Consider the following 22,578-nt stretch of genomic DNA (forward strand, 5'->3'; position numbering starts at 1 on the left):
GGTAATTCCTTGCTGTTTTGCCAGCTCAGATGCTTTATGAAATGATTGGTTTTTAATATTTGGGGCATGTTTTTGGTCATTGTTCCTTTCCTCCTATCAGAGAATTGGTCTAAATCAGGGTTCGGTAGATTGCTTCTGTGCAGGACCCAGTAGGAAATACTGTAGGCTCCGAGGGCCCTGTACTGTGTCACAGCTATTTAGACAGTGTGCAGACGGACAGGCCTGGCTGTGTCTGAGCTTAGGTGCTGTAGCCTGCATGCCTTTGGTCTAAGCAGTCTAGTCAGCAAAGCCAGAAAGAGGAATTCCAGGCTCTTTGCTTCATTCCTTTTTTAATTTGCCAGAAGGCACTCAGGAGAGAGACAGACAGATAGACAGACAGTCAGAGAGAAGGAGAAAGCACCCAATGGAGCAAGGGCACAACAATCCCTTCTCCATTTCTCCATCCTTTTGGGATTCAGGCATGTATGCACATGTACCCAGCATATTTTACAAGCTGTTGAGTCTAGAATTTGAGTCATGCAGTTGGCTGTGTGAACTCCAGGTCCCCTGCCATTTGGCTATGGGGCCACCCCCACCCCCACCCCCATACCCCTGAGATTCACTCTTTTTTCTTTTTCTTTTGGAGATATTTTTGCCATAAGGCACGTGCGCTCTCCCGAAAGAGAGAGACAGAGATAGAAAGCGAGAAATCATCCCCCAGGGGAGTTGGCCACACCGCAATCTCTTCTCTATTCTCCTCTTGGGATCATGGGCACGCATGCACATGCGCTCAGCGTGAGTTTAAGCCACCAGGTCCAGGACTCGAACCGCGGTTGGCTACATAGGAGTTCAGTGACATAGCCATTACACTAACTGCTGGTCCCAGATTCACTCTTAAGCTGGTAAGGCTTCTAAGAGCCACCGCCATGTTAGGGAACAGCTGCTTTCCTGACTGAGTTCGAGTCATTCAGGCAGCAGATCTCTTGGCCTCAAGTTCGTGGGTCCCCACAGCATGAAAGGAAACCTAGTGATTGCACTTTGAATAAAGGACAGCCAGGCCATATCTGGGCCAGTGGCTTGAACAATCTGATTACACTCCCTGAGAAGGTTGGCAGGACTCTGGGTTCATTGTGGGAAATAAGGAGGGCTGTGTCATTGCTACAATGGGAGCGGTTGCCATGGGCACTGCCACACAGAAGGGTAATTAGGAAAAGAGCAACAAGAGAACATTTGGGCAGAAATATAAAATTAGTATCTACTTGTATGAGAAGTTGAACCATCAAGAGGTTGGTGCTGATCTTCCACTTTTCCCTTAGATTGGATATCCCTCTGTCCTTTCCCAGATCCAGAGGGAGCATGAGGCCTTCTGCCACTAAGTCCCTGCTGCCTCTAGCTCCTCTGTCTCAGGGGAAGCTGTTGGCTGAGCTCCTGGCAACAGCTTGCTGGGTTAAGCGAGAACAGATATATGGAACAAAGAAATCCTAGCTGGAAATTCTGAGGGAACCTTGCCCAGAGTTCTAACGGTGCTAGAGGACAAAAAGCCTGTGCTGGTTTGCTGGAGGCCATCTGGGCTCTTTTCTCCTTGTTGAGCAGTGGGAGATCAGGTGTCCTCAGAACCATTGTGTGGAGAGCTGACTTCAGCCTGGCGGTGGTTGTGGTATAGCAAGTCCTGAATTTGCTTTTGCATCCTCAAAGGACTGCTTCACCTCACAAGGTGTTTGCACTACTGTCCACCTTGGAGTCAGAACTGGCAACCACAAGTGGAAATTAGGGGGAAGGAAATGTTGACTTAGGATGAGGTGGGACCTTGAAATTATCAGGCCTGGGACCAGCAGGTGGCAAAATGGTTGCTTTGTTGGACTCCCACTTGGTTGACTGAGATTTGAGTCCTGGATCTGGCGGCTTAAAACTCATGCCGGGTGCACGCGCATGCCCAGGATCCTAAGAAAAGGATGGAAGAGAAGCATGGCCATTTCCCCTGGGGGGTGATTTCTCGCTTTCTGTCTCTCTGTCTCTCCAGCTAGTGCACAAGCCCTATAGCAAAAATTTTTCTCAAAGAAGAAAAAGAAAATACCAGACCTGCCTAAGGAAAAGGTGGTGAGTTTATTTGTCCTTGGGAATGTAGAGATGGACTGGGCATGTAGAGATGGACTAGAAAGCATTCCCATGGGGAGGGAGATGTGGAGCAGGTGACTCTGGTCTCTCCCAGCACTCCATGTCTTATTCCCTGTGTTGTGCATTCTCCAGGGGCATGCGATCCATCAGCAACGTCTGATGATGCTTAGTGGGCTAGACAAGGGCTCTTGCACCAGCCATTTCTTATGCACAGGCATTCTCAACATGGGCCGAGTGCTGGGCCTGCAGAGTATCGCTTTCTGTCTCTCTGTCTCTCCAGCTAGTGCACAAGCCCTATAGCAAAAATTTTTCTCAAAGAAGAAAAAGAAAATACCAGACCTGCCTAAGGAAAAGGTGGTGAGTTTATTTGTCCTTGGGAATGTAGAGATGGACTGGGCATGTAGAGATGGACTAGAAAGCATTCCCATGGGGAGGGAGATGTGGAGCAGGTGACTCTGGTCTCTCCCAGCACTCCATGTCTTATTCCCTGTGTTGTGCATTCTCCAGGGGCATGCGATCCATCAGCAACGTCTGATGATGCTTAGTGGGCTAGACAAGGGCTCTTGCACCAGCCATTTCTTATGCACAGGCATTCTCAACATGGGCCGAGTGCTGGGCCTGCAGAGTACGAGGAGGCTTTTCGCTGCCTGGATGGCACAGTGGGATGCAGGTTGTTCAGTGAGAAGGTCACTGTGGTGGGAGCAGAGTAGAGAGCTGGACAAGAAAGCTGCTACTGGGCTGCTCACTTCTTTCTCTTAAAATTCATTTTTGAGATAATTGTAGGTTCATAGTAGGTTGCAAAAAATAATGTATAGGGAGATCCTGTGTATCCTTACCCAGTTTTCGTCAAGCTCACATTGTAGACTACAGGATTAAAACCAAGATATGGGTGTAGGTGCGGCTCACAGTGCTTATTCAGATTTCAGGAGTTATGTATGTACTGTGTGTGTGTGTGTGTGTGTGTGTGTGTGTGTGTGTGTGCATTGTGTGTTTCTGTGCAGTCTTGTCCTGTGTAGGTTTCTGTAACCACCACTGTAGTCAAGGTACAGAGATAATATTCTGTCACAAGTCTCACTCATGCTACCCCAATGATTCATTAACCCATTGAATGAAGGACATTTGGATTATTTCTTGATTTTTGTTTTTCTGAGTAAAGCTGCTGGAAATATTTATGGACATAAGTTTTCATTTTCTCTGGCATAAATGTCCAGGGGTACAATTTCTGAGCCATGTGATATAAGCATGTTTCATTTAAGAAACTGCCAGACTTTTCCAGAGTGGTTATACTATTTCACATTCCCACCATGGTCACATAGGAGAACCAGTTTCTCTGGATCCTCATCTGCATTTGATGCTGCCACTGTTTCTTATTTTAGCCATTCCCATCTTGGTGGTTGCATTTTTAGGGCAGGCAGCTATTGTCCTAGCAATCAGAAGAGGCAGAATTAAAGTCTGGAGTTTTCCACAGTTTGAGGGTATTTACTATTGGCTTTCTCAGTGTTAGAAACTGCCAGGTATCAGGGCATTTCCTGGCTTCATGTTGGGGCTGTCCTACCGTCCTCCACTCTCATCCTTGTTCTCCCTTCCCATGTGTGATGTCTTCGTCTCTTTCTAAGGAGCTGTTTGGGTGTGGCTGGCTGAGCCACCCACTAGGCATTGGTTAGAGTGAATGAATGCAGGCTGGGACACAGGGCACAGGGTCTTGAGCAGGCCAGCACTCTGTATTCTTTGCCAGCCTCTGCACAAGTTTGTGTAATTCTGTCCCTGAGATGGGTTTTCTCAGCCTGTTTGTCAAATCTGAAGAACTGGAAAAGCTGGAGGCTGACCAGCTTTCCTAGCTGCCATGGAAATCTGACAGTTCTCATTCTGGGCCAAAGAAAACAGGATCTACTTCCCCCATCCCCCCTAAAAAAATCCAGCTGTACTCATGTCAATATCTAATCCTTTAATTGCTGCTGCGGTCAGCTTAGGAGATGTTTGTGAGCTTTGCTTCCCTGTGGTCAACAGAAAATAACCCAGCAAAATGTAATTTAAAAAAAGTAATGTTTGTTATTTTTCCTGAGTTATACATGATCAATGTAAAAATAATTAGAAAATACAGAAAAATGTACAGAAGAAACGAGAAACACTAAGTCTACACCCTGAGACAACACTGCGGTTAATATTTTACAGTCCGCCCTTCTTAGTATTTTGACAGTGGGTGTATTTGCTTTCCCACGTATGAGACTGCTCTCACATCAACCCTGGGTACTGTAATTTTTTTCATACTTTACATATGACCGAAAGAAAATGATAGTCATAATCATTTTACTTTTAGTTCTTTGATTACTGTGACATGTGGTCGTTTTTCCATATGCGTACTGATCATTAGTTTTTCTTTTGCTCGCATGTTTTTTATTAGTTGTATTATAAAGTTTATCTTCTTCATACTGAGAAGTTAAATAATGAGAGCCCTTTTCTTTATGTTTCACATATTTTTCCAGATGAATTATTTGTGTTTATGGCTTTGGCCCTAAACACATAGTGCCCGCCCCCTCCCAGGCTCCTATGCCCTTACATCCTTCTTGGCCCAGCTCTGTGAAGACGCTTCTTCTCCGGTATCCAGGACTCTCTTCACTAGATCTCCCGATTCCCCCAGTATCCTTTTCCTGCTCTTTTTACTCTTGAATTTACTTTTCTCCAGTCAAAGATGTGGAGGGAGATGGAACAAAAAATACTCTGGTTGCCTCTAAAGACCTACCTTTCCCACTGAGGGGACAGTTTCCCAGCGTTCTGTGAGATTTGGAGACCTTGAGCCTAGTGAACATTAGGCGATGCTGGGTTACTTCACTGCTGCCTTCCAGGTAGATTTTCCTATTCCATCTCTCTTACAGTGAGGACATTCCTCCCAGATTCTGATAGCAGATTTTTAGCTTAGCTTTTAGTGGTCTTGTGTGTTTATTTCTAGTGTCTTTGAAGGTATGTTAGTGAGAAGCTACATGAGAGTTACTAGCCGCACTCTATTTTTTGGTGGATGTCCTTCCACAGCTAAGCATTTGATGCAATGTTTGAGCTTTTTCCTTGTTTTGTAAGAGTCTGTGAGCATCCCTGTTTGCTTCTGTGGTTGGTTGTGCATTTTGGCCAGCCTCCTTGTCTAGGTATGGAGGACCACGATGTATAATGTGTGCTAGCTTACACTCTGCCCCATCAGATTCCAGATTATTTTTATACCTTGGACCCAGCACAGTGCTTTGTGACACATTGCTCTTGGTGATTTCTGTGGGAAGAGTGGATGTGGCTAGAGTCCCTTCACGTGAAAGTGAGGGGAAGTGTTTCTCTGATAGATGGAGAAATGTCTTTGGTGACATCTCCAGATGCCTTTTGGCATTTTGGCATCTCCAAACTGTCTTTTAGTATCGCCAAAAGTCAAAACTTGGCCCAGAGACATAATTGTGAGTAAGGATCAGGAAGCTGATGCTCGTTTAGATCCTGGATGGTGGAAAGGACGCATGTGACTGGCACATTGTATAAACTCTCAGTTTTCACACCTGAAAACTGTTCTCAAAGGTGGTTGTGGGGACCCAGTAGTCAAATGGTATGTTAAACTGTAATCTTTAAGAAAATGAAGTGTGGAACTAGCAGATTGCATAATGGCTACGTCGCTGGCCTCCCATGTAGTCGACTGTGGTTCGAGTCCCGAATCTGGGGGCTTAAACTCACGCCAGGTGTGTGTGTGTGTGTGTGTGTGTTCATGCCAAGATCCCTAAAGGGGAATGGAGGAGAAGGTATTGTGGTGTGGCCATCCCCCCCGGGGGTGATTTCTTGCTTTTTGTCTCTCTGTCTCTATTTTACTGGCAAGCACATGCGCCGTATAGCAAAAACCTCTCAAAAAAAAAAAAAAAAAAGAAAAAAGAAAATGAATGGTGCACGTGTTATATATACCATTAATAACCAAAGGGGGGCCAGCAGGTGGCATTGTGGTTAGGTTGCTGGACTCCCACATGTCTGACTGGGGTTTGATTCCCAGACCTGACAACTTGCTTTCTCACTTTTTCTCTCTGGTCAAATTTAAATAATAATAATAATGAATAAAGAAGGAAAGAAAGTTAAATAAAATAATTCTTTTTTAAAAAAATAACCAATTAACAGAGAAGGCCTCAGGTGCCATGTGTGTTAACTGGATTCACAAGGTTGTTTTAAGGCTCATGATTTTCATTCTGTTGGGATCAAGATCACTTGAGGAGTCTTAATTGTTGTAGTATGTTAAAGTATTTCAAGATAATAAATACATGCTTATTATAAAAGTTTAATATAGACACACAGAACTTCTGTCAATATGGTAGATTGATTGACATGGGAAATATTCTCTTCTGCTTCAAACACATAAAAAAACTGGAAGAAATATAGAAGCAAAATATTTGGCATACTTATTGATAGCTTAGAAGCAAGAAATAAAAAAGAGTTCAAAAGGTTCACTGGTGAGTGAAGTTGGATGGTACAAAGGCCTCAAGTGTGGATATATTCTATAGAAGCTGGTGTTTCACCAGTGACGTGGCAATAGCAGGCAGTGGAATTGAACTCCTGCCCCAAAAGCCAAGAGCCTTGTCTTTAAACTATGAATGACAAAACTATCCGCAGGCCCAGAGATGTAGCAAGGAAAGTAGGATGGATGGAAAGTCAATCACAGAATCCTAAGACTGCATGCATTGGTGCCAGACCTAGATCTGCACTACCCCACAATATTGACGCTCCCATTTGTGACTGTAACAAACAAGCTCGTTTGGATCAGTGGAATTCTTGGAATCTCCAACAGAAACAAATGGACAGCTATTCCATAGAGTGCCCTAAGAATTTTCCACAGTAGAAAAGCACAGTCCGTGGAAAGAACGAACCATCATGAAAGTCAGCAGGTAAGGCAGATGACAGAAGTCACAAGAGCCATAGAGCAGAGGAAACCTGAAATATTTTGAATATGTTTAAGATATTTAGAGAGATAAGGAAAGAATTAACAGAATATGAGAACTGAATAGGTAGAGTTGAAAGGGAAATTAAAATACTAAAAATAAAAATATAGTCATGGGATTAAAAACTGACTAGACAGGCTAAACAGACCCGACATGGCTGAAGAGAACATCAGAAGGTAGAATATCAACATGAGGAAATAACTCATAATGTACATGAGGTATAGAGATGAAAACCAGGAAAGAGAAGGTAGAGAAAAAAATATTAAAGTTAGACTAAAAGATCTGACATATCTAATAGTCCCGTAAGGAAAAAGTAGAGAGAATGGAAGAAAGGCAGAATTTAAAGAAAAAAAGCTGAGAAATTTGTGAAAGTGATGTTGAAGAAATATCCAGCCTGAGCAGAATAAATAAATTCACAACTGGACACATTAAACATAATAGCAGAACATAAAAAAGAAAGAGTTAAATCTTAAAAGCTGCCAGAAAGGAGAGGCTGATTTGCTGAGAGAGATGTGAAGGTGGAACCTGTAGATTCCGCCCGTACTCCCAGCTCAGCAGAGCAACTTGTACCCACCTCTGCTTGCCTGGAACTGGAACTGAGGATGGTGGGTTGCAATAAAGAAGTGGAGAAGAGGTAGGAGGAAAGAATACAACGTTCAGATAAGGGTGTTGCTGATGGGAAAGGAATGGTTTTCTGCCTTCAGCAATAGAGAACCTAGATACAAGGAAACAAGTTTGCCTCTTGATGGCATTTCTGGAAATCATGGCAAATTCAGAGAGATAAGTCTGGTTATTTAAGGCTGGAGTGGACAACCTGCTTAATGTAAAAAGGACCTCTTTATTTTTTATTTTTTTAAAGATAGGGTCTTGTGTAGTAGTCCTCCTGACTCAGCCTCCTGAGTCATTGAGATTATGGGCGCGCATCACCACACGTGGCTAAAAGACTTATTTTGATGATGAGAATGGTTTCTAGATGTTTTCAAGCATCTGAAAGTTTCAAACTAGAATAGTGTTTTTTTTTTTTTTTAATGTCCTTTTTTTATCAGAAAACTGACCTGAGGAAGATGAAAAAAATAAAATAATTTAATCTTTTTTCCCATGAGAATTTTGTAGAGCAGATTATGGAAATAAAGTGATTATGTGGTATCTTTGTCAGAAGGCTAAGAAAGGAATTGGGGATTGGCAGGTAGCATGGTGGTTAAGGATCCCACATGGCTGACTCCACAGTTCAAGTCCCAGACCCAGTGGCTTAAGAAAAACGCCCGGCACATATGCATGTTGGCCCAAAATTCTGAGAAGAGTCTGGATGAGAAGGGATTGCAGTGTGGCCATTCCCAACTCCCCGGAGAGGGGGTGATTTTTCACTTTCTCTGGCAAGCACATGTGCCCTATAGCAAAAACAAACACACACACACAAACAAACACAAAAGAATTAGCCTTGCTTCTTATACACGGGAGCTTGTTCCTTTACCAGTCAACACAATAAACTAAGTTCTTTTCTTGAACTAAGTCCAGTGTGAGAGGAAACTCGGTGCTGAGTAGTTCTTCATATCAAACCCAAGGGCTGTTTTTGTTGTTTTCTTTTTTAGGTTTTCGTCCTAGGGCCTGTGCACTTACTGGAGAGCGAGAGATGGTGAAAGGGAAAGTCAGAAGTCATCCTGTCCCACTTCTGGCATGGGAGAATGACCACACTGTAATCCCTTCTCCATTCTTCTGGGATTTGGGGCACACACACACTTGTCTGGCATGACTTTCAAGCTGCTAGGTCCAGGACTTGAACTGTAGTTGGCTGCGTGGCAGTCCGCCACCTTAACTACCACGTCACTTGCTGGCTCCATGAGGGCTGGTTTTAAGAGGATCTGTCACATGGATGCAGTTTTAGTACTTAAGTGCTTCCTTCTAGGCCACCAGTGGGACTCAGGGAAGAAATTATCAATGAAATGTCACATTGGTGCTTTTTTTGGAGAGAGATTACTTAGTTTTCATCAGATTGTTAAAAAAGGTTATGAGACATCTCCATTGGCTCCAGCTCTGTCTTGCTAACACTGTTTGTGGTGTCATGGGAAAAATAGCTGGTTTGAAGGCAGAATACTTTTTAAAAAAATTATTTATTTAATTTTGTCAATTCATTTATTTATTTATTTTAATTTGACCAGAGGAGGGGGAAGTGAGAAAGCAAGTCACCATGTCCAGGACTCAAACCGTGGTTGGCCATGCGGAAGGGTCCAGCGCCTTAACCACCATGCCAGCTGCTGGTCCCGGAAGCATAATACTTACTCTGCAGTCTTCTTTTTATTAAACAGGGCAGCCACTTATTTAACTGGCTTACGGTAAGGATGAAGCACAATTATGCATGTTAGTAATTCTGCATTGACCCTGGCATCTGTGCAGTAGGTTCTTATTCAATAGTAATTCTCTTTTTAGTCGATAGGACCAAATATCATGACCTGCACGGTGCTGTATGCACATGAGAAGCCATGACAAACTCCATCCATTGCCTAGGCAGGTTGCTGAGAGGCCTCTACCCTGGGAAGAGATGAAATTGTAGACAGTGGGAGTAAACCTCACTATGTCTGGGCAAATGTGACTCTTATTCTCAAGGCAAAGGGACACCATCTGCTTTTACCCTTAGCTCTTTTCCCTGCCTTCCTCCTCTGTTTAAAGCCTCAGCAGTGGGAGATGGGAGCTTCCCGTTTCAGAACCATTCCCATCTCCCTTGATGACAGAGCCGACTGCACAGTGGCTGGATGAAGGAGGGATGGCACTGAATAGGTAGGTGCTCCTCTCTTTTCACTGTTTGGTCCCTACAAGGATTTCCCATCTTGGGCTCTTTGCCTCACGGATGGGCAGTCGAGCTGCTCTCCCCAGCTGCTATGCTGAGTGTACATTATGGTTTGGTTTCCTCTTTGTTGTTTATTCACTTGGCACAGCTGCTCTTGGCTGCTGAAGAAGCAGGATGAAGGGATGGGTCCATGCTAACTCAGATTCTATACCAGCTGGGAGCTCAGTTATGGATTCCTTACCCGCCAATAGAAGAGTCTTCTCTGATTCTCCTCGCTGTCCCCACATCCAGTAAGCACTACGTTTTCTACTTTTGCAAGATACTCTGAATCTGACCCTCTGCCCCAGTCCAAGGCTCTGTCATCGCTACTGAGATTGCACTTCTCCTAAGTCCTGCTGTCCTACTCAGATGTTGGCTGCATGTCAGTCAGCTCACGTACTGCCGCAGAATGCCACCTTGCTCCTTGCTGCACTGTCAGCCCTGAACTTAGCCCTGTCTCCCTTCCCCCTTCCCCCCTTCCTTTTCTCCAGCTGTGGTTTTGACTGCCCATGTCTCTCTTCACCTCGCATGGGGCCAGGAACACAGTAGGCACTCAGAAATATTTCCAGACTGACTCATTTTGAGCCCTTCATTCTGGCTGTGGTCTGGATTGCTCTCTGATGCCCAGACACACCTTTGAAGCTGTAGGAGGAACCCACCTACCTGTCGTTGTTTCATGAGGTTTCAGCCCCTCTACCTTCCCCCAACCCCTGACGAATTCTGCGGTGGCTGTTAGCAGAGCATATCAGTCTGCCTGGCCTGCTGTGTCACTATGCAAGGCTTGAGGTCTCAGCTTCTCTGACATGAGGGTGGCAGTGCCAGTCAGTGTGTGTCTAAGAGTGATGAGGAATGAGAAAAACAACTATTTCAAATGAAGTACAGATAGTACATGACTTGGAAATACTTTGCCTTTCCTGTTTATTTACGGAATAAATAGCATTGAAGTAATAAAAGAGGAAGGTTTAAAAGAAAAGGAACTGCAAGTTCTACCCTTTCTGCATTCAAGTGTTCCCCTTTTCTGTGTGTCCCTTTCTGTGCCTTTTGTATGGATGAATCTTTCTGACACAACTGGACTCTTAAGGGGATTTGATTTATGGAGGATCAGTTTAAAAAATGACTCTTAATTTTTTAAAAGCAAAGACTTTTATAAAACACACCCATGTGAACAATACAGAAAACAGGGAAGAAAGTTTAGAAAGAGAAATATTTGGTACAAGCTAGTGTATTTGTCACTTTTTTTTCCTAAGTATGGTTAAAAGTATGGCTGGCCTCCAGGCTTCGTGTGTAGCTTTATCACAGTAACCTGTGGAGTAACCAAGGTGTGGATGATTGCAGTCACTTTAGTCCTTTTGCCATTTTTGAGACTGAGCCATATTTTGAACAGCCACGGTGACATCAGGCCACCTGGGTTAGGCAGCCCCTGCCCTTCTGAGGCATCCCTGTTTGCCACCTAGATAGCCCCAGAGCGCCAGAGGCCAGGGTTGTCACCCTCGGTGCTCCTTTGACTGATGGCAGAACCAGGCCAGGACCTGGGTCTCCTGGCTGGATCGTGACTTCAGCAGCTGTTTTTCCTCTTTTTGGCTGCCTTTGGAAAGGGGCATGTCATCTAGTCCTGAAATTGTTGGTCATGGTATAAATCTTCTATTTTAAGCTTAAGTGAAATTTTGCCTCAGTGGTGCCAAGAGCTTATTAGTAATTTGTGCGTGTCCCTTCCCAGGTAATTTTGCTCGGTGCTGTGTTGCCTTCTTCCTTTCTCATGGCTATTTAGCATTTTTCTTCCGTAAGATTAATATTAATAAAATGCAGAAGTGTAGGCTTCCTGTCTTTGCCTTTTCTGCTGCTGAGATTATTTCCACTTCCTGACTACTCAAAGGAAGCCTCTGAATTTATTATTCTTTAGTTAAGTGAATTGACACCACATTTATTTAAGGAAGCTTATTTCATTATAACATTCATTTATGTTTATAAGGAATATTAGTCACTGGCTAATCAGACAATGTATTCAAGAAAGTTTTCTAATTCTAGGTCTAAAATACCAGAATGGACAGATTAGGCTGGGTATTTGTACAATCTTTTCAAAATTATTTTTGTAATGGTATGAAAAGATTTCCCAGGATGGAGTATTCACAGCTGGGAAAACAGTTGTTGCTTTGAAGATGGTTTTCCCAGGCACAAAGCTCATATCTCCTGCTGTTAGGCGCATAAACAGTGTCTAGTTCAAACTGACAGTGCTCGTGGTCATTTCTAATGGCATAGGTTGGCCTTTGTTCTGTGTAAACTGCATGGCCCCTCCCAGGAGTGCATTCTTACTACCTTAGAGGCAGATGGCACTTTGACTTGCCCAAATGCCTATCTGAATGCAGTTGTGGAGATGCGGGTATCAATGTATATGAACACACTTCTCAGGAGTCAATGAGCTTTTATTTTGTGCTCATAGATAGTCATTTTAGAGGCTAATGAATGTCAGTGTTGGGTTCCTGGCCTCTATGCTGACAGTCAAGTTTGGTTTGAACAAGGTCCTCACGTCCCGTATCAGGCCTTTGTGGCCCTGATAGGGTCCTGCCCATGTGTCAGAACTCAGCACAGCCACTGTCTAAGCCCAGGCACTTTGGCCCAGCTTAAACGTGCAAGATTATGGGACCAGCAGTTAGCATAATGGCTCTATCGCTGGACTCCCGTGTAGTCAACAACGGTTCAAGTCCCGGAATCGGTGACTTAAACTCAAGCAAGGCGCATGCATGTGCATGCCCAAGATCCCGAGAGGAGAATGGAGGAGAAGGGATTGTGGTGTGGCCATCCCTCCTGGGGGATGATTTCTCGCTTTCTGTCTCTCTGTCTCTCTCTAGCTCTCTGGCTCTCTCTGTCTTTCTGGCAAGTGCACATGCCCTATAGCAAAAACGTCTAGAAAAAAAAAAATAGAAAAAAAAGTGCAAGATTATAATCAGGCAGAGCTCAGTATGAATGTGGGATTTGCAGTCTCTGTCCAGGAAGCACAACCAGGGTGACAACAGAGACAAGTCAGTCTGGTAGTTAGCGACCCCAAACAGTAGTTAGGTCCCCAAACACAGTCCCTTAAGGAGGGCAGTTTACTTCACTGTCTGGAGGTGAACGGCCAGGGTGACAGCAGCTCTGTTTCATGGGCTCTTCAGGGCTTGGGCTCCTTCCTTCTCACTGTGCTGCCATCCCCCCACCCCACCCCGTGCTGTCTTCTGCCGCATGGTCAGTGGGAGTCCACTCAGGGTGGCCCTTGATGCTCCTGTGTCCCATCCTTGAAGTGGAGACACTGTGGGCCTGTCTTGAGGGGACAGACAGGTCCCATGAGACAGTTCAGCGAAGGCAGAGCACAGTGCTCACGTATGGCAAGCAATAACTGTTGATGCTAAGTAAGTATTGAAAATGCAGCCTGAATTTTTTAAGTCTTGAGTTTCGTGCCAGGAAGTCTGCCTTTGTCCACAGTTGCATTGGTAAATGTCTGATGAGACAGTTGAACTTCAAAAATGGCAATACAAACAAAGGATGATTCATATAATGACAACCTTCTCAGCCACTTATCCCAAAATGACTACATTTTGTTGTGTAATAGAATGCCATTCTTTTTTTAAATACACATTTATTTTCTTCAAAACCAAATCCTAAAACATTGTATTTAAAGACTAACAAATGGCATTAGACGTTGGATTTAACAGATGACAGTCACATTATAAAGATCTATATATAAGAAATCTAAAAAATTACTCCTAAATTCATGCTTAGGTAAAATCTGTCTAGAACTGATTAGTTGTAATTAACGTACACAATGTGTAATTTGTACACAGAGAGTTTTTTGTTTTTGTTTTTTTAAAAAACAACCCAATAATTTGTATTTATAAAGAATACTGCTCTATGAACAAATGAAATACAGAGAAAAGTAATGAGAGTATTATTTCTCATGAAGAAGGCAGTTTAACACCCTGATGTCTCAAAATCCTTTACAAAAGGAGATAGCTTCATATATTCTAGTTCAGAGGGTTTTTTTGTTTTGTTTTGTTTTTGGAGAGATTTTTCGCTATAGGGTGCATGTGCTCGCCAGACAGACAGAGAGAGACATAGAGACAGAAAGCGAGAAATCACCCCCCAGGGGGGATGGTCACACCGCAGTCCCTTCTCCTCCATTCTCCTCTCGGGATCTTGGGCACCCAGTCTCATCGCGGAATCTTGGGCACGCATCCACCCGCTCCCGGTGTGAGTTTCAAGCCACTGGGTCCGGGATGCGAACTGCGGTCGACTACGTGGGAGCCCAGCGACATAGCCACTACTCTAACCGCTGGTTCCCTAGTTCAGAGGGTTTTGTATGTTACTTTTGTTTCTTCTTGTTCTTTTCATCTGCTTCCATCTTAAGCTTAACTTCTTCAGCTGCAGGAGCTCCCAATTTCTTATTTTTTGCTTTCTTAGCTTTTTCCTTGATGGTGGCCACATCAATGTTAGTATCAGTAGAAGCTTCCTTCGGTTTCACTACTGGTTTTTCTGTAGGTGGAATAAAAGTTTTGTTTCTTTCCTCTTGTCTCTTACTGAGAGCTTCTGCCTGTTTAGGCTTTATTGCTTCCATCTTCTGCCACTTCTGCCTGGCTTTCAAAAGGTATTCACCATTAGCCAATTCTCAGTCAATCTGATTTCTGACTGTGATGGTGGCAATGGTGTATACGCTTTCTTCACAGTTTCTTTTTTCTTTGCTTCCTTGCATTTATTCACATTCTTGTGTTTGAAATGTGGCAGAAATATTTCTCACCTTTGTGATCATAATTCAGAATCTTTCGCCAACTCTCGTTTAATCATTACAGTTTTAGTGTTATAATTTGGGTGTTTTCCTTGTCCTAAATGACTGATTTATGGTCACTTATTGAGTGCAAAGAATGGGTTGAGTTGCCCCTCTGTGATGGTAAACTTATTTTGAATAAAGCAACAGAGTGTCTTTCCTGTGGACCAGAGATTGGGCTCTTGGAATATTTTTCATAGTGTCTAGGGCCACTTTCTGAATCTCCTTTAATCCACTAAAAGGTCCAATGGCTGAAACTGTTTCCTTGAGTTAAAAATGTAACAGTTTGTTAAGAGTTCCAATGCTTTCAATGTAGATCCGTTTGGACCAATAAGCAGTTGTCTTCTTTTTACAAATCAGTCTTTATTTCTTACCAAAGCACCTATTTTAATGATGTCACATGCAGTGTCATCCTGAAGAATTGTACTGCCTGTTCAAATGAAACACTCCTTGATAACAGTTTTTTAAGTCTCTGGCCCTAATGATGATGTATGTATCAAAAGTCTTCTTTGTAGTACACTCATGCTGCCCTCAGTTAGGTCCAAGGTTGCATTAATGTCCTGTTCACTCAATACTTTCTGCACTGAGGTCAACACTCTTTTAAGTAAGCCTCTCTGTACTTTAGAAACAAGGTTGCAAAACTGCTTTCCTCCAAGAGTCCTCTGGGATTGTCTTTGGAAAAGGCTGGTTCCTTCCAGCCATCAGGAACAGTAAGTAGCTCTCTGATTCATCTTGGTTGGCTAGCTTTAACTTATGATTCTGAAATTCACTTTTCCCAATCCCAGCAGTCGGCCCATTCTGCGAGGAGATAATAGAATATCATTCTAACAACTGTCATATTGGTAACATCTGATAGCTGGTTTCATTTTTTTCTTTAGCTACAATGAATTATGCTTTCCCATGTGTAGAGTTTTGCACCAATAACTGCTACCACTTTTATACTTCCACCAAAAAGAAACATTCAACCCATGTGAAGGTTTTATCCTAGCCCAGTGTGGACATATCATTTGCCACACCCTTTAGGCTTGGGTGTTTTCCTTGTCCTAAATGACTGATTTATGGTCACTTATTGAATGCAAAGAATGGGTTGAGTTGCCCCTCTGTGATGGTAAACTTATTTTGAATAAGTCAACAGAGTGTCTTTCCTGTGGACCAGAGATTGGGATCTTGGACTATGCTTTGGTTTGGGAAAAGGTAATATTTTATATAAGTACCTCTCAGTGACCTGTGGTACTTGCCATCCTTTTATGTGTAAGGATGTATCATCCTCCTCTTAGAATTGGTGCGTGTAGCTGGGAGAATGCAAGTCGACCTAGATGGGTGTATAGATAACCTGCAGGGGCTATGTGTGTGTGTGTGTGTGTGTGTGTGTGTGCAGGTGTGTGTGCGCATGCATATGCTTGCATATATGTTGAGCTGGGAGGTTCCTGCCCACACTGGGTGTGCAGCATACTTGTTGACCTTCCCCCTGTAGGTTTGTGTTCTGCCTGGGTCTCTGGGAGTCTGGGTTGCCTCTTACTGTGCCAGCCCTGCCAGCAGTCTGTTACCAGTGCTGAGGTTCCTGCCAGCAGGCTCAGAGGCTGGTGTTGTGAAACAGGTCTGTGTTCCCGGGATGCCTGGTGGGTCCGGATGCTGCAGCTCCCATTCTGATTCTCTTGTGACATGTTGTCGCCAGCATGTCTGAAGAGGGAACATGAATTTGTAACTAGGGATGGAGGTTAAAGATATTTCCATGCATATAAATTGAGTTTCCCTGTAGTTTATATTTCATAACAAATAAATTCAAACCTGACAATTTCTATCTACCTTCTTGCCCCAAATTCTCTTCCTCAAAACAGACACACTCACAACTCTCCATAGTATCAGTTTATCCAAAGAAATGACTTGAACATTACAGCCATTCTATGGCTTACATAAACTCACTGAACTTTATTTTATTATTTATTTTTTTTTTTGGAGAGATTTTTGCTATAGGGCACATGCGCTCGCCAGACAGAGAGAGACAAAGAGAAACCAAGAAATCACCCCCCGGGGGGATTGCCACGCCGCAATCCCTTCTCCTCCATTCTCCTCTCGGGATCTTGGGCATGCATGCACACGTACCCTGTGTGTGTTTTAAGCCACCGGGTCTGGGTCGCAAACCGCAGTCAACTACATGGGAGTCCAGCAACATAGCCATTACGCTAACTGCTGGTCCCCTGAACTTTGTTTTTGAGAAGATTTTTCTATATGTCATGTCTGTAGTCCAGCAACATAGCCATTACGCTAACTGCTGGTCCCCTGAACTTTGTTTTTGAGAATTTTTTTCTATAGGGCATGTGCACTGGCCAGAGTAACAGATTACAGAAATCGAGAAATCACCCCCCAGGGGGAGGGCCACGCCACAATCCCTTCTCCTCCATTCTCCTCTCAGGATCTTAGGCACGCATATATACTCGCCCGTTATGAGTTTAAGCCACTGGGTTCGGGACTTGGACTGTGGTCAACTATATGAGAGTCCAGCAACATAGCCATTACACCATCTGCTGGTCCCCTGAACTTTGTTTTTAAAAAGAAGATTGAAAATGTGTATCCTGTCATTCCTGTGCTTGAGTTTCTCTTGGGAATATACCCAGGGATGGAACTGCAGGGTCTATAGGATTTGTAAGTCTTTATCCTTCTCTCTATTGGATAAGTCCACTGAATTAATTTTCTATTGCTCTAACAAATTACCGCCAGTTTTAGTGGCATCAGTTTGTGTGGATTAGGAATATTTTACAGTTTACATTTCCACCAGCAGCAAATAAGAGTGCACGATATCCCTTTTTCTTGACAACATTTGCTATGTTAGGCTTTTTAATAGTCTTGTAAATTTGAGTAGCACTTCATCGTGGGTATGTATGTACACATGTGTGTGTATGTCTAGGAGTACATATATGCATGTGTCTGGGTGTGCATATTTGTGAGTTTGTGCATGTGTTTCTGTGTATGCACGACTGTATGTGCGTGTGTGTGTGTGCATGTGTGTATGCTACATGCAGCTGTCTATATTTGTGTGTGTGTGTGTGTGTGTGTGTGTGTGTGTGTACATGCATGCCATTGGAATGTAAGGTGATGTTAGGGCCCTGGTGTCACCTACACCTGAGTTGACAGCCCTGAGAGTGCAGCTGGTGGTGGGCATTATGGTGTGGACAAATGCCCTCATGACACCCAATCACACATTCACCTCCGCATCTCAGGCTTTGTTCTGGAAACCGGTCTGGAAGTTCTCCCATCCTGTCAGGCTCTCCCTCCTTTTGAGGTGTAGGTTTGTGTATGTGTTCCCAGCCTAGCGTTCTTGTTTTCAGGAGGTCGATTGACCGCATAACCATGTGCTAGAACTCCAGGAGACCTCTAGGGACTTCCTGAGACTGACTTTTGCTCTGAAACCAGGTCTGGGAGTTTGGGGACACACACTCCAGCCTCTCTGGGGAGGGAGAGTGCAATGTCGTGACGGCTTCTGGGGGCAAGACCCTTCCACTTTTGTAACTGCTGAGGAGCCGCAGTTTGTTCTTGATTCAGCTGGCCATGGCCGTGGCTCCTTGGATTAAAGACTGTAAACAGAATAGAAGGATGAGGCAAGGGTCTTAGGACAGCAGCCCACTCTGATTTTCTTTCGCATTTCTGGGTGATAGACATGTTTGAACCAAAAATGCTGTATTGTTTTCTGAAGGCTGAACCTCCCAAGCAGTGCTGTGTCCGTGCAATTGTTGTCCACCTCCTTTCTTGCTGAGATGTCCTGACATCTCCCTGGGGCCTAGGGCAGTCACGTTTATCCCAGTGAACTGAAGACTGTGGGAAGATGCTGAGGCCTAGAGAACAGCTGCTGCAGTTGTCTTGTGTCTGCTGAACAGGTGCCCATAGAAGCCCGCCACATGCAGAGGAAGTAAAGGTGAGCATGGTGCAGTCTCACCTTTACTTGGGGTTACAGCATCTGGGTGAGAAATGGAGCCAGGAGGCTGAAGGTAGAACCAGCACTTTGATGGCTGTCCAGATAACATACTGCCAGGGAAGGAGGGAGGAGGAGGAACTTGGTGCGAAAAGATACTTACTCTATTTTGTTTTTCCCCTCTTAAGAAGCCTCATATCAGTAAATGTTCACATTCAACAGAACCAGCTCCCCAGATCAGATTGGGGGATGGCAGCATTTCTACAAGCAGCTGGCACCTTTCCAGGACTCCCAGCAGCTGATTTCTTGTGATAAGTTTCAGATGGATCCCACCCCAGTATTAAGGCTTGAAATACTGCCGAGTTTTGGCGCACTTTTGTTTGGTGTTCCTTTGGCTTTTAAAAACCCTTGTTCCCAGAATCAATCCCCCACCCACTGGACAATGGCAAAAATCAGATTAATCCGAGGAGGCGACAACACAGATTTGAGTGTATGAAGCTAAGACTGCAGTACTGTGCACATGCTTGTTGTGCAGTTTGCGTGTCAGTTCAGGGATCATTCTAGAATGCCAGGAGCCTGTGACGCAGCTGCCCCAGGCCTCCTGTTTCTCAAAGCTACTACAGTGTCTGTCTGAGTGAACCTTGCCAACCTTGATGGGGCTGGGCCTGGTTGTGGAAGGGCCTTTCCAGAACCCTGAGTGGGACCAAGAACAAAGGATGGCTGTACTGGCCCATCCTATTCTGATGGGACCTTGGTCTTCACTTACCTGGAACTTCTCTCTTTCTGCCCAAGGGCTCATTCCCGGAGGATTTGCTGGTTGGTTACAGATCTGCAGCTGTCCATTGTGGGCGGTTGTAGTTTGTGCCCATGACTAAGATATATTAAAGTACTAGGAGCATGCCCTTTATGGCTGGTCCCATAGCACAGCTGATAAGTATTGTACAGAGAGAGTTGGATCCCATGTAGTGAACCATGGTTCAAATCCCAGCCCCAGTGGACTGAAAAACATACTGGACATGTGCCTAGGATCCTGATGAGATGGAAAACTAGAAGGGAAAGAAGGATTGTGGAGTGACCAGGCCCCATTGTGGGGTGCATGCATGTATGTTTTGTCTCTTTCTCTTTCATGTGCATATGAGCATGTTCCCTCTGGCAAAAAAAAAAAGGGAGGGGGGAGAGAAAGGAATGTCTTTTATTTAAAAAAAAAATTTTTTTTTTTGAGAGGATTTTGCTATAGGGCGCATGCACTTGCTAGAAAAAAAAAGGGGGGGGGAGAGAAAGGAATGTCTTTTATTTTAAAAAAAAAATTTTTTTTTTTTTTAGAGGATTTTGCTATAGGGTGCATGCACTTGCTAGAAAGACAAAGAGAGACAGAAAGTGAGAAATCACCCCGCAGGGGAGATGGCCACACCGCAATCCCCTCTCCTCCATTCTCCTCCTTGGGATCTTGGGCACACATGCACACATACCCAGTGTGAGTTTAAGCCACCGGGTTTGGGACTCGAACCATGGTCAACTACATCAGAGTCCAGCAACATAGCCATTACGCCAACTGCTGGTCCCAAGAAATGTCTTTTACCATAAGAATTCTGGAGCCTTAGTGGAGGGTGAGAGACTTGGAGCACGGTGGTGTTTTACACCCCTAAGAAGACGCTCCTGTTGCACTTTGTTTCTGGTACAAGCTGGGCTAGCAAACTCTCCATCATCCAAAAAACTAGGAAAGCAAAATGCTAATTGTACCCAGAATTAAGATTTCTAGTGACAGTATCTGGAGGGATGCTCAGCACATACTTTTCAGGTGGACAATCATTTAGAGAAGGGAAATCTTTTCTTCTCCAAGTCTCAGTTGGTAACTGTTGATGCAGAAAGATGGAACCAGACACCTCAAATGGTTAGGCTTCCTCCCTAATCTGAGAGGAGAGGCAAAAACCTGTGTGTGTGTGAGGTTTGCACCACAGGACAGTGTGTTTTATTCACCTTGGCGTCTCTACTGTTCTAGGAGGAATGATCACAGGTCTAATAAGAGGGAAAGTGACAGAAGGGCTTGAATTATAAAACTTGTTTTCTAGAGTTCTGAGTAAATTGTTCCAGTGAAGATGTCCAAGAACAGTGCAAAGTAAATTAAATGACAGTTTATCAGTTTCCTTTCTGCACGTGATCACTTCTGATGTGTGTGACAGTGATGTCTTGGCTGTTGGCCTGGTGGATCCCGAGTTGCTGGGCCAGTCTGTGTAGTTACCTGGCTCCCTGTAAACTGTCACCAGGAGCACTGGCCTCCACTGCTTTGTGAGTGATCCCAGAGAATGATTTTGTAAATTTAGATTTATTTTTTACAAAAGTTCTTTCTCCCTGTTTTTAATTTAAAAGCATATCAAAAGACACCCCAGACGGTTGGTATCCCACTGTGGGGAAGAAAATAAAACTTGAATTATTAGACCATAAGAAAGAAGGGAAAACTTTAATTAGGAGTGTTTACAATAAATGTTATAGGATAGCTCCTCAATTCCAGATGGCAAACCTTTCTATTTTCAGAAAGTGTTCTGTGGCTGCTGGTGAAGAACATGCAGCATGTGGGCCCGAGGCATAAGAGTGTGAACACTGTCAGACGGTGGCATTTACTTCAAAGGTGCTAAGTGCTTTGCAGAGGCTACCATGTATCCTAGAAGGGAAGGGCAGCCATCAGAAGAATGACTCCACTGGCTGAGTAGTGCTGTAGTTTTTATTTATTTATTTATTTTTTTTGAGAGAATTTTGCTGTACGGTGCGTGCACTTGCCAGAGAGACAGAAAATGAGAAATCATTACCCACATCCCCCAGGGGTGATAGCCACACTGCAGTCCCTTCGCCTACATTCTCCTCTTGGGATTTTGAGCATGCACATACATGGCATGAGTTTCAAGGCACCAGGTCTGGTACTGTAACCACAGTTGACCATGTGCAAGTCCAGTACCTTAACCACTATGCCACCTGCAGGCCTGAGTGGTGCTCTAGTTTAAACAAGAGCCTTTTTGAGATATTTATTTACTGTAAGTCACAGTTTTCATTTATATATATATATATGAAAGTTTTACTGTAGAGTGCCTGTGCTCACTGGAGAGAGAGAAACAGTGAGGGAAGAGTGAAGAGAGAGAGGGAAGCTGAGAAATCACCCCCTAGGAGGCCACAACACAATGCCTTCTTCTCCATTCTCCTCTCAAAATCTTAGGCAGGCATGTACATATACGACGCGCTCTTTCAAGCCTCCAGGTCTAGGGCTTGAACTGAACAATTGACCTTAACTTTCATGCCACCTGTTGACCCAGTCACATTTTTAACATATGTACTTCAGTTGTTTTTGGTATAGTCTCAGAGTTACACAGCCATCACCACTATCAAATTTTAGGACAAGTTTCTTTACCCCCAAAAGAAACCCATGCCCATTAGCAGTCAGTCTCCATTCCCTTCTTCTTAGCTCCTGATAGCCACTGATCTGCTTTCTGTCTCAGCGGACTTACCTACTCTGGACCTTTCATATGAAGAGGATCATACAGTATTTGTCCTTTTATGTTTGACTCTTTCCTTGGTGTATTTCCAAAGTCCATGCTGTAACACGTGTCAGTGCTTCATTTCTTTTTACGGCTGAGTAATATTCTACTACATGGATATACAATGAATGAACTTCGTTTATTCATCATTTATGGGCATTTGCGTTGTTTTTACTTATTGTCTGTTGTGAATAGCACTGCTGGAAATATTTGTATACAAATACTTGTTTGAATATTTATTTTCCATTTTTTGGAGGTGGACTTATATCCATAGGTATGAAATGAATGTTTTTGTTGTTACTATTTTTGGCATAGGGTGCGTGCACTCACCAGAGAGAGACAGTGAGAGGAAAAGTGAGAAGTCACCCTCCAGGGGGAATGATAACATCGCAATCCGTTCTCCATTCTCTTCCTGGGGTTTTGGGCATGCATGCACATATGCCCAGCATGATTTTCAAGCTGCTGTGTCCAGGCCTTGAACAGCAGTCAGCTAGCTG

The 22,578-nt window shown here is 43.9% G+C and overlaps 1 protein-coding gene and 1 pseudogene across 1 annotated transcript in view; one reads left to right on the forward strand and one right to left on the reverse strand.

Annotated features, from left to right (window-relative positions):
- The window catches only part of CHLSN (cholesin), a 190,232-nt gene that overhangs the window by 33,846 nt on the left and 133,808 nt on the right, over positions 1–22,578 (forward strand). The window lies entirely within an intron of this gene.
- On the reverse strand, positions 14,192–16,314 carry LOC102489911 (KRR1 small subunit processome component homolog pseudogene; annotated as a pseudogene).

Source organism: Tupaia chinensis, unplaced genomic scaffold, assembly GCF_000334495.1.
Source record: "Tupaia chinensis unplaced genomic scaffold, TupChi_1.0 Scaffold145208_1, whole genome shotgun sequence".
NCBI classification, from domain to species: Eukaryota; Metazoa; Chordata; class Mammalia; order Scandentia; family Tupaiidae; genus Tupaia; species Tupaia belangeri.